The sequence below is a fragment of the Macrobrachium nipponense genome, chromosome 6 (genome assembly GCF_015104395.2).
Source record: "Macrobrachium nipponense isolate FS-2020 chromosome 6, ASM1510439v2, whole genome shotgun sequence".
NCBI lineage: Eukaryota > Metazoa > Arthropoda > Malacostraca > Decapoda > Palaemonidae > Macrobrachium > Macrobrachium nipponense.
The window spans coordinates 117,978,142-117,990,497 of NC_061108.1; the positions used below are offsets into that span (position 1 = coordinate 117,978,142).

The 12,356-nt window shown below is 35.7% G+C and overlaps 1 protein-coding gene across 1 annotated transcript in view; it reads left to right on the plus strand.

Annotated features, from left to right (window-relative positions):
- The first annotated feature begins 2,319 nt into the window (after positions 1-2,319).
- LOC135216044 (gametogenetin-like) overlaps positions 2,320-12,356 on the plus strand; it is a 255,490-nt gene continuing 245,453 nt past the window's right edge. The window contains exon 1 of the mRNA XM_064251006.1: positions 2,320-2,860. The gene's annotated coding sequence lies outside the window, so the exon portion shown is untranslated. The remainder of the gene's footprint in view (positions 2,861-12,356) is intronic.

Here is a 12,356-nt window from a genome sequence, read left to right on the forward strand (position 1 = left end):
AAGGCGATGAAAAATCATTGGCTCTGTATCACGATCAGTTACTGCTGCAATGTGGGTGTCTGCGGTGGGAGGTTGAAACCAATATTCTTTTGGTTCCATGTGAATAGGTTCATCTAATGATGGAACACGTTCTATCTGATGAAATATTAAGAATAATACCATCATATATATATATATATATATATATATATATATATATATATATATATATATATATGTGTGTGTGTGTGTGTGTGTGTGTGTGTGTGTGTGTGTGTGTGTAAGTCCATAAAAACGCCCAATTATAGAAAGTAGTACTATATTTCAGAGACTGCTGTGTCTATCTTCAGGTAGGTAATTGAATGAGAAAAGTTACAGAAAATTCGGTATCTATACCCAGAGATCCATCCACAGGTAGCCATTTTAGTACTAGGTCACCCCTGCTCATAAAGCGGCTACCTGTGGTTGGATCTCTGGGTATACATATAGATTTTTCTGTAACCTTTCTCATTCATTACCTACCTGAAGAGAGAGACAGGAGTCTCTGAAATATAATACTTAATTTCCATATTTTGGCGTTTATGGGCTCCTTTTATTAGATGGAATTCTGTTGTAACAAAATTTTTACCAGTAATATATATATAATTTTCTTGACTACTACTAGAGACATGTTTTGAAACAGATGCCAAGTGAAACTTTTAGTACTAGTCTAAAATACGTAGCATAAAAACGTGCGAACATCCGGGACTGAGGTTTGTAGACCGAAAGTAGTTTTATTGCAAAGACAAATGTTTGTTTAAAATTTTTGTAACGGTCACTGAAGCATATGCCAACTGCTTATGGCATTCATGGTGGTCAACCAAACCAAATGTTGCTCATGTCAAGTTAATGCCTGTCCTTTTTATAGTAGCTTTCCAACTCCAAACTTAACCACCAGTCTTACTTCACTTCGGCTGTTTAGTAGTTTCCGGTGTACTTCAGTTGTTTTCATTTGGTTTAGGCTTCAGCCTTTTAAAGAGCAAAGGAAAAATGATATATGAAGATTCTGTTTTTTTAAAATCTCTATGTATATAGAGATTGGTGACGGAATATAGTGTTGGCGATATCTGGCATCCGTTCCATTGAGCGTTAATTAATTATTGAAGTAACTCGCAAAGATACAGTTAACAAACCTCACAACAGATAAATCTTGATGACATCATTTCACCTGTGCCACAATTTGACGACTTGACCATCAGTTTGACCTTAACCTCACATATCTTGAATGTGGATTTAGCTTATATTCTTGAGCTCAGCGATAGAATATCCTTATACAACTATTTAAAGAAATATCTTGACTAAAAGTTAAAAAACTATCATACAAAAAATTCGATGACCTTGACTTCACATTTCTAGCTTTTGCGATGTATTGATGTTATGGGAATATATAATTTCCTTCGTTCTCTCTTTTTTGGGAATAGAAAAGAATATAGGATTTAGGCCTAAGGCCAAGCGCTGGGACTTATGAGGTCATTCAGCCCTGAAACTGAAATTGACAGTAAAAAAAGTTGGAAAAGTGTAGCAGGAAGAAAACCTCGCAGTTGCACCATGAAACAGGTGTTTGGAGAGGGCGACAAGTAAGGCGGTAGAAAGAGAATATAAAGGAGTTACGGTAAAACGAATAAAAGGGGATGCAGCTAGCGGCCGAAGGGATGTTGCAAAGAACCTAAAGTAATGTCTACCAAGCATTGCATGAGCTGCACTGACGGCAGTACCCCTCTGCGGTTTTTCTTCTTTTAGTTACGTTAATTCAGTCATGTGGGGGGCTTGCCTAGCAAATTAGAATAAGTTTTGTCTTTTTTCGTATGAATGCGAGCCATTTTTTAAAAATACTAATGACAATCACTGGGCATTTAAAAATTTATAATGTATTTTGAATAGTGACGCCAAAAATTAACTTTGACTTACTTTGTTTAAGTAGTGTCCGGCAAAAGTGCTACTAAGTACCCTTATACCCTTTATAATCAAAGTATTAAATACATAGATTGATTAAAGAGGTATGTGGTGGTCGGAAACTGTCATGCTCTCATCATGGTTCTATTGAGTTGTCACTTTCAGAACCTCATCTTTGATATTGTGGGACTTACTCAACATCAAAATCCGAGTAGAATGGCATAAGGGTAACATGAGCAATGCAGACATAGTAGTAATCATTATCAGCAGTCTTCCGCTGTAGTAAATAGTGGGCGACTTCATGAATTGCCTTAAAAAAGACAGGTCCAACAGAGTTGTAGTAGTACCGGTAGTAGTAGAACGTTTGTGTATCGAAACCGAACCGGGGCGAGCAGCGTCACTAACGTCAGTTAGTCACTCGGTAGACGTCTCCCGAGCGGGAAGGGTTGGTTGGTATCTCGGGCGGTGGTTGTGTGTGACCTCTGGAACTTCAGTTGATCGCATTCGCTCTCCCACCCTTTCTCTCTTTCTCTCTCCCCGTCCCTTTCGATAGAGCAAATGATGGCTTCCCGATCCATGGATATTTATTGCCATTCGTGAGTCTATTTCCACATCCTCCGGGTACGTGACCAATTTCCAGTACCGAGTTAATTCTGAAGCACTATAACAGTGAGATCGACTGCCGTTTGCAGGGTGTTGGCAACAAGCATGAATGGGGTAATTGCTGTGAAAGATTTACCTACTTGAGACGCGAGGGGAGCGCATTATCCCTTCCTCCCAGGAAAAGGGAGTCGCTTATATACCGTTACAGAAGAATAATTACCTTCACGGTGCAGGCGATGAAGAAGCTATCGCCGGAATCCCTTGAAATCAGCGGCAAGGTCGGATGGTTATAGTATTCGGTCGGTTAACGACCTGTCAGAGCGGAATCCTAATCATCTTAATTAAGGTAAGGATCCATGTGAACATCGTTTATCTAATTTTTTTTTTCAAGTTGGTTAGGTTTAGTCTTCGTTCAGAGTGGAATTTCAGGTTTTATTTATTTTGTTTTTTGGTAAAGAATTGAAAATTGTCTAATGTGCTACCTATTGTTGATGAATTGGTTGGTCAGAATCGTTGCAATCGGTAACACCAATCACCACATCATGATCTTCGATTGTTACTTTGCTTCCATTATTTTAATATAATCGTGAAGGGACATGATGTGAGGGAGTGCTCAATCACAGTCAAAATTTGTTTAGTTTAATTTACTGTGCATTGTCTTTTTCAATTATTTTGTTATTATCATCAAAGGACATGAATTAGGTGGACATTTCAGTTGAAGTCGCCCTACCGAGAATGAGTCTAGTCCATTTAGTTGAATGTAGTAGGCCTATTGGTCTAGTTCACGAAGGTATTTCCGTGTCGACGATGGAGGAGTAGGTTCTTGAACTTTTCACATTGCTCCCAGCGGCTTTGCAATTTAAATCGTCAAGTCCACCTTTCCACTGAGAAGGGGCTTAACTACTCGTCCCCCCCCCCCCCCTCTCTCTCTCTCTCTCTCTCTCTCTCTCTCTCTCTCTCTCTCTCACCATATATGTAGTAATTTGTCGAAAATGGCCTCTTTATTATTATTATTATATTAAAAATAAGTGTGCGCATATTATATGGAGCAAATTAAAGAGGTTACTAATTGCTAAGCAAGTTTTAGCTGAACTGCTTAGATTTGAAAAAAGAGAGAGAGAGAGAGAGAGAGAGAGAGAGAGAGAGAGAGAGAGAGAGAGAGACGAGGTAGGAGAGAGATCGAGGAGGAGAGAGAAATTCTCAAGAAACTTTTTCAATGCCCATTAACATTTACAGTCCAGTAACGGCAAACGTGTGTTTTGAATATCGCCCTAAAATGACGTGAATCCGTTTATTAAAATGCATGAACATGTAAGACCTTTTACCACAGTGAAGTCTCGAACCACACTACCCTGAACACAGTGGTAGCGAACAGTTGTTCATTATAATCAATATGTTTTCATTTTTTTTCCTTTTCTGCTGCTGCATCTAAGTGTATTAAGTGTATTAAGTGGATATTCATTAGCTATATCGGCTCGGGTTTAGGAGTCAGTACTTGTGGTTACTATAACGAAAATATGCTTCCTGATAGTCTTATTAAACTTGACAGTCTCCTCCGTTGAATCGTTTTATAGCCCATGTTTTTATAAACAGGACGAGGCATGTTTACCTGTCTATCTATCCATCTATTTATCTAATATAGATATATATGTATAAGAGAGAGAGAGAGAGAGAGAGAGAGAGAGAGAGAGAGAGAGAGAGAGAGAGAGAGAGAGAGAGAGAGTTTCCTGATTTTCTTCCGTTCGACTCTTGAATCTTAGCAGCGGCGAGGAAATCTCACCTCGATTTTCCTTTCTTTCCGAATAACGAATCAGTAACGAATCAGCAGAGAGAGAGAGAGAGAGAGAGAGAGAGAGAGAGAGAGAGAGAGAGAGAGAGAGAGAGATTATTTTATTTTCTAATGGTTGCCAATGACATTAAGCAGTTGCTGAACGAGAAGAAAACAATATAGTACTAAAACCTTTATTGATGTTGTTGCTGGATTTTATTTTTTGAACATCGCCTGCTTATATTACATCTTTCCTCTATGATTTTTTTTTCCATTCACTTAGTTATTATTTTTCATATATTGGAGGAAGATTTTTCATCTTCCGGGTCCTGCAATTGCTCGTAGAGGTAATGTTAGGCTGTAGAAAAGTGTTTTTCGAAATTCACTGCTGGTAGAGAATTTACTTCGAAGTCAAATGATTTACCCAAATCTTGAGGCGATATAGTATTTTTAATGGCTTTATTTCTTGGCACTGCTTTTCACTTTTTTCACATGCCATTACATGAAAGCTTGTTTTGCAAATTGTTAACCTTTTAAGGGTTTTCCAAATGAATTAGTAATTTCAGAATTATAATGACCAATCTGACGAGTTTATCGCGTTTCCCATTTACTGCAATTAAACAAGCGCCTTGCGGCATTAGGCTTACATTGTATCCGTATCTCTGCTTTTAGTCCCTTTGTAACATTTTTGGCAGATATTTAAGAATGAAAATAACAGCAGCTATGTATTCGTTATTTATTTGTTGATCCGCGACTCTCTCTCTCTCTCTCTCTCTCTCTCTCTCTCACACACACACACACACACACACACACACATATGTTTTTTTTTTTTTTTTTTTTTTTTTTTGCGAGGATCACGATCTCGTTCAAATATGTCTTTTTGGCATGTTACCGCCCGAAATTGGCTAGGTGGTTGGAGACAATCAAGTGGGCCTGGAGAGCGGTAATTTCTGTCCAAAAGACGTCGATGAGAATCAATCTTGGTTTGTCCAAATTAGAGATCCCGTGTCATGATCGTTGCTGTTAAGGAAGGAATTTCCTCTGATCTTTAGCCTTCAGGAGAACTCATGTGTTCAAGAGGTGTCACATGCCAGTCATGTTGTGTTTATATATATAATATTTTAAAAATGTTTTGCTTCGAAATTTTGAATGCATTTGCCATTATTTTTATACTGTGAGTAACCGAAGGTGTGCGCGTTCATAGGGTGTTACACGAGGGCACTTTCTGGCATCTTTGTGCATCCACAGTAAAGTTGAACGCACCTAACCTCGTACCATATAATATATATATATATATATATATATATATATATATATATATGATATATATTATATATATATAATATATTTATTTATTTAATTTACGCTGGTCTATAAATTGAAGTAGCTCACGTTCTGTAAGGCGGGACAGGAACTTGTGGGAGTCATTAGTTCGCCACCACCAATAACCAAATTGTACAAAGTTAGACCGTAAGATACTGAGAGATAACAGAAAGCGTTTTCGTGTCATACCAGTTTTGTCCGGGGAAAGAACAACTTCTAATTCTGCACGAAGAAATTTCAGTTGTACTTATTTTTTTCCCCTTAAAGCAAATGCAGCATTCTTCTGATTCAGTTGCAATGCTAAAATAGAACCTTTGTATCATTACTGTGCCATGAAACAAAACTGGTATCTTTATCATTGGGGGTGTATAACTTGAGGCTAAGGTATGGAATGAAATTATTGTTTGCGTTTTATATCATTACTGTTCTGATTATGTAAGCTATACTACTAGAATTCTGCCTTCCTGTTCATATCCAAGAACACACTTTTATTTTGTGCACTTATGCCCATCTTGATTTCAAGCGCCTCAGTGGCGTGGTTGGTATATTGTTGGCGTGCCACCTCTCGTGGCCGCGAGTTCGATTCTCGAGCATTCCATTGAGGAGTGAGAGTTGTGTATTTCTGGTGATAGAAGTTCACTCTCGACGTGGTTCGGAAGTCACGTAAAGCCGTTGGTCCCGTTACTGAATAACCACTGGTTCCATGCAACATAAAATCACCTTACAAACAATCTTGATTTCTCATTCATACATGAGAATTCCTCATTGATATGTCGCCATAATTAAAGACATCATGTTTGTATTTCATCTTTTCTGGTATGCGCTTCATCTTACGAAGATAAATACGTCTGTTACTTTTGGGATTCCTTTCTTCGGATTACCCAGTATCACTTGTCGTTTTGCCGTAGGTGTCTTTCCCAACATTTGTAATCATCATTCCGACTATCATAGGGTGATTTTCCCTTTCTTAGCAGTCATCCGTGAAATTTAATTTAGCTCGGTATAATAAACTTCAGGTTCCCTTTATTTGCAAATGATTGAGGAACTCTCCCTTAAGGCCTAAGAGTGTCTAGGCTTATAAGGAGGATTAATACGACTGGAAATACTTTGTTTTTTAATCTATAGACCTTGGTTTCGTTGCCGTAATTCATTTATTATATATATATGTGTATGTATGTATGTATGTAAGTATGTATATAATACACTATACGAGCGCGCGCGCGCACACACACACACACACACACACACACACACACATATATATATATATATATATATATATATATATATATATATATTTATATTTATATTTATATTTATAAAGACAACATTTACGAAGGAAAGTTGAACAATGGAGTACTGCTGCTTAGTAAAGGACGATAAGTCGAAAGGCCTCTCAGCGGTACTCTATTATTCCACTTTCATTCTTGGATTTTTGTCTTTATTTATGTATTCATCACGTTCCATATTTTCGTCATATATATATATATATATATATATTATATATATATATATATATATATATATATATATATATATATATATATATATATAATATATATATTTATATATACTCGTATATATACAGTTGTATAGACAGTCAGACAGACATATAACCACTGTACACCATATTCCTCTCACAAAGGACGTCTCCAGTAAGTTTCATGTATATTATTTCCAGATACCATTTTGGGGGTGAAAGTAACAGCTCCGAGTCCTTTTCTTCTACAGTTGATCAATTACCGAAAGCTAATTCATTGTATATATTAGTAAAGGCTATAATATTTCCGCATATCACTCGATGCTTATTCGGAATTTCGATCCCGTGAGGGGAGCGCACGATAGCTAACAATATTTCAATATATTTTTTATGTTCCTTTGACCAGGTTATGCAACACTCAGCTCACGTTTGTTAGGTCCATATAATATATATATATATATATATATATATATATATACATACATGATTATTTTATATTTACAGACAACACACACACACACACACACACACACACACACACACACACACACACACACACATATATATATATATATATATATATATATATATATATATATATACTACATATATATATATATATATATATATATATATATATATATATATATATATATATATATATATATATATAATCATACTTCTCTCGTCTGGTATGCAAGTATCTCCTCCTCATTTTAACCGGCGTTCAATTCTATGGCTTTCTTTTTTCCAAACCGTTCAAAATTGCAGCCGTACCGCTTTCAACAGCTCGAATAACACCCGTGTTCCAGACAAGCCTTCCAGAGACAATCCTCCAATCCAGGAAATATAAAATTTTTGTCACTGTTGGAATTTTTTTTTTCTTTTGGCTGTCATTTTCATGTCGATGATAATTGTTCGAGGTCATCTTAGTTTTTGAAATTTCCTTTTGTCTTGTGGTTACAACATTTAGGCCACTGCTTGCTTTCTCTGGTATCTGATTTCAAGTCGCCTTCCTTCACTGCTTGATTTTCATGGTGTCTGTTTTCCAATTTGCTTTATTATTCTGAGGGCAGGAAAGGTCGAGTACGCTTACAATCAGCTGTCATGTGAAAAAAAAAAATGGCCAGAGGTTTAGTTTTGCAGGTTAAAGGCTTCGAGTTATGAGACAATTTTTATTTATATTTTGCTAAATGCATGGAGTCAGGTCTGCATGGAATGTTTTTGTTGTCTCTGTAATTATTCTTATGACCAATATTCACTCCGGACGCATCTGGTAACTGATCGAGTCTATCCATCTGCCTGTACGGCGTATCTGTACAGACGCGTTTCTGTATATACGCGTATCTGTCTGCCCATCCGTCCGATAAGATTAATCTTAGAAAACGCCATACTTTTAGAACTGTATGATTAGGAGCTTCATATTTAGCATATGGACTCCACTAATTTAACCGATGTACAAAGAGAGGTCAAAGTCAAGAGGTGAAAGGTGAATAGCCATTTGTCACCGCAGGGGGCATTGTACTTCTTCGCAAGCACGTGATGTTCTTCCAGTGTAAATACTTGGAAACTTTCGGGGATTCTTTGAGACAAGACTTTCAGTTCAAATCCTTTGCGAAGCCCAAAATGTTGGTGTCTAAGAGGGTTGATTGACCCTTGCTGTAGGTCAACTGAGAACTAACATTTAACGAGCATAAGACTTATAAACACCATATCGTCCATGGATAACAAACGGATCGTTCGTGTTTGGTCGTCTTTCATTAAATGTATCCTCTTGTACTTAATGATCTTTAAGCCTTGCCCCTAGTGGACATAGTGATGTATTGCCTAAAAATGACTCTGTTCCTGGACACATACTTTGTTCCTGGACACATACCTTTAAAAGTTTATATTTTGGCCTGTTTCTAAACATGAAATTATATTATCTTAATGAATAATAATAATAGTCTATAGACTTTGGTAAGCAAAGCCACATGGAAATGTATTTCTGAACTTTCACATAACGGCCAATTATTTTACAAGTTCTTTCAGTATCTTAATGCCTCGCAAGCACATTTTTTCAGCATGTACTGTATTTTCCAATGGTGGCTAATGTATCGTCTTGAAATATATTGTTATCTAAAATTCTAAAGCTTGTAGAATATGCAATAATAATTTAATAATTTGTGATATTTCTGTGATTTTAACCTTTTGGTACAATACATTTATTGTTAGTTTGATGCTTAGTTTTTATTTCTTTAATAATGGAAGGCAGATTGTGTAGCCACTCATAATTTAGTTTCGAGCTGTACAAAAAGACGAATAACGCTTCATGCAAATGAAATAGTTGCCAAAGCTGCGTCATCTAAATATAGAAAATTACTTTTTTCAAATCTCATTGCGAACACGACCAAAAATTAAATGCAGTTAGCGTAACGGGTTTCGATCTGGTGTGGGTTGACCCTCAACAACGAGAAGATGAAAAGGAAAGAAAAGAGAGAATCATTGCCACGTTCAATTCAGCCGAAGGAGAGTTGGAATTAACGTGGGGGCGTTCGCTGCTCTTGAGTGACCAAGATGGACGTTTGTAAACACAGCCTCTCGCAGTGACCTCTCTTATTCTTCTTCTTCTTCTTCTTCTTCTTGGTCTGCTTTTGAAGTTTCTTCCTCTTGTTTTCTTCATCTTCTTTTGGTTCTTTCGCTAGACAATTCATTATTTGTTTTTACTGACCTTTGCTTCATATATTTTTTTCATTTTTGCTATGGTTTTTCGACTTCGAAGGAATTTTTCTGCTTCTTTTAATCCCTTCTTCTTCCTTGGGTATTTTGCCCCTTACCTTTCAACTCTCTTCTTTTCATTCTCCCTCTTCCAGTGGGCTGTTATTCTTCCTCATCCTGTGACCCCTTTTCTTCTCCTATATTCCTCATCCATTGCCCTCACATTTATACTCCAATTTCGCCCACTCTCATCTTGCACTATCTCCTTTCTTTCCTCTCCAACCTTCCTCTCCTCCTCCTCCTCCTCCTCCTCCTCTTTTTCCGTTGATGACCCCATGACGAAGAGCACTCTTGCCCTGTGAAAATCTCCTCCAGTCATTGTGTTATTTAGTGGGTGCAGGTCAAAGCCCCATGTACGTACAACGGACCGCGGGGGGCCGGGCAAGGGAACGAATGCCCTGCAATGTAATATTGACGTATTTTGCTCTTGGGGCAAGTTACCTGTGGGAAAGCCGCATGTTTATTCATATTTTTTCATGAATAGATAAGTCAGTGTTCGCCGTTTTTATTTATTTTTTTTAAAGAGTTTCAGCGGTTTGTGTATGATGTTGTGACATAACTTTTAGCTTTCAGTTAAAGGAAGTCGACAGCTGATTGCTGATTTCCTTATAACAAGTTTATATAGCAAGCAGTGTATTGCTTGCGATATTGTGATACAAACTTGAGACTTGTCTAAATAAATTAAGGATTGCCTTCCTTTGCTGGGTTTAAGGTTTTTTCCAGCGCATTGTTTACAATGTGATATTTAAAAGACATCTGTCAATAGATTTTTTTTGTATCTCATCGTGGGAATGTTTAGCAAGTCAAGTCCACTATGTAAGAATTAAGGTCAGTTGGTCAAGATATTGCGTACTTTGTTTTAGATACAAACATCACCCCCCCCCCCCCTCTCTCTCTTCTCTCTCTCTCTCTCTCTCTCTCTCTCTCTCTCTCTCTCTCTCTCTTATTTTTCAGATATCAGAGATAAAGGTCTATCCGGTCTTCGAAAATAATACCGCCTGCGATATCTTAGCCATTTGGATTTATGTTTTTTCAATAATTTCTTTTGTCAAAGATTATTAACCACACAAACTCATATAAATAATTTGTTTGCATCTCTCTCTCTCTCTCTCTCTCTCTGCTCTCTCTCTCTCTCTCTCTCTCTCTCTCGTCTCTCTCTCTCTCTCTCTCTTCTCTCTCTCTCTCTCTCTCTCTCTCTCCTCTCAGGTTTTTGGAAAAGAAAAGTCAACAGTTATCAAATATTTCTTGACATTATGGTCCGAGTGAGAATAGATTACGTTCCCACGAAAGATAGAATTATTAATTTAGCCTTCGAGCCATCTTGTAGACATAACCCCAAGATTGTGCATTAAGTTTGTTTTGGGGGAACTTAGACGAAAAGAAAATATTATATGAGTCGCTTCTCATAAAGGGGGTTGGGGTAGTTAGTTCCAGATAATATCAAAACACCGATCACCATCACGTTCAAGTTTTTACTGCTGGGTCGAAGATGAACCGTTTCTTTGGGAAATTGAAATATATATATATATATATATAGATATATATATATATATATAAATATATATATATACATATTATATATATATACTATATATATATATATATATATATATATATATATATATATATATAGATATAATATAATATATATAATTATATATATATATATCTATATACATATATATATATATAATATAATATTATAATATAATAATATATATATACATATATTATATATATATATATATATATATATAGATATGATAAAAAAATATATATAATATATATAATATACATTATATAGAATATCTATATATATACTATATATATATATATAGAATATATAATATATAATATATATAAAGATATATACTATATACTAATATATATAAGATATTATTAGATATTATATAATTATAATAATATATAAAAAAAATATATACATATATATATTTTATATATATATATTATAATTATATATATATATAAATATTTATATATATATATATATACTATATACTTGCGTTTTATATATTATATATTATATATATATATATATATATATATATATATATATATGTATATATATATATATAAAATGTGTGTGTGTATGGAATTGCAAGAGGATTAACATTTAAACCGCTAACCGAACAACCTCTCCGATTGAGCCGTTATCGAATTGTAGAAGTCACCCTTGAAAACATAGAAAACGGAAGCAATTAGTTGGCCATTGTGATGACTTTTTCCCCTTATTTTTGTCCCTCCCATTCCGATCCATGCACACCCTTCGATTTTTGCCGATGTAGCGGTACTGAAACCTCATTTTTTACTTGAACAAATGAATACTGCAGGTACGTATTGTATTTCCGGATATTAAAAGTTCACGAAGGATGCCTTTTGGGCTTTCTTGAGAAACCTAAAGTCTTGGTATTATTACTCTCCATCGTTGCCAATTTAGCTGTCAAAGTAATGCAATAATGATACAGTTGCTCTAATATTTTATCTTTATTGCAA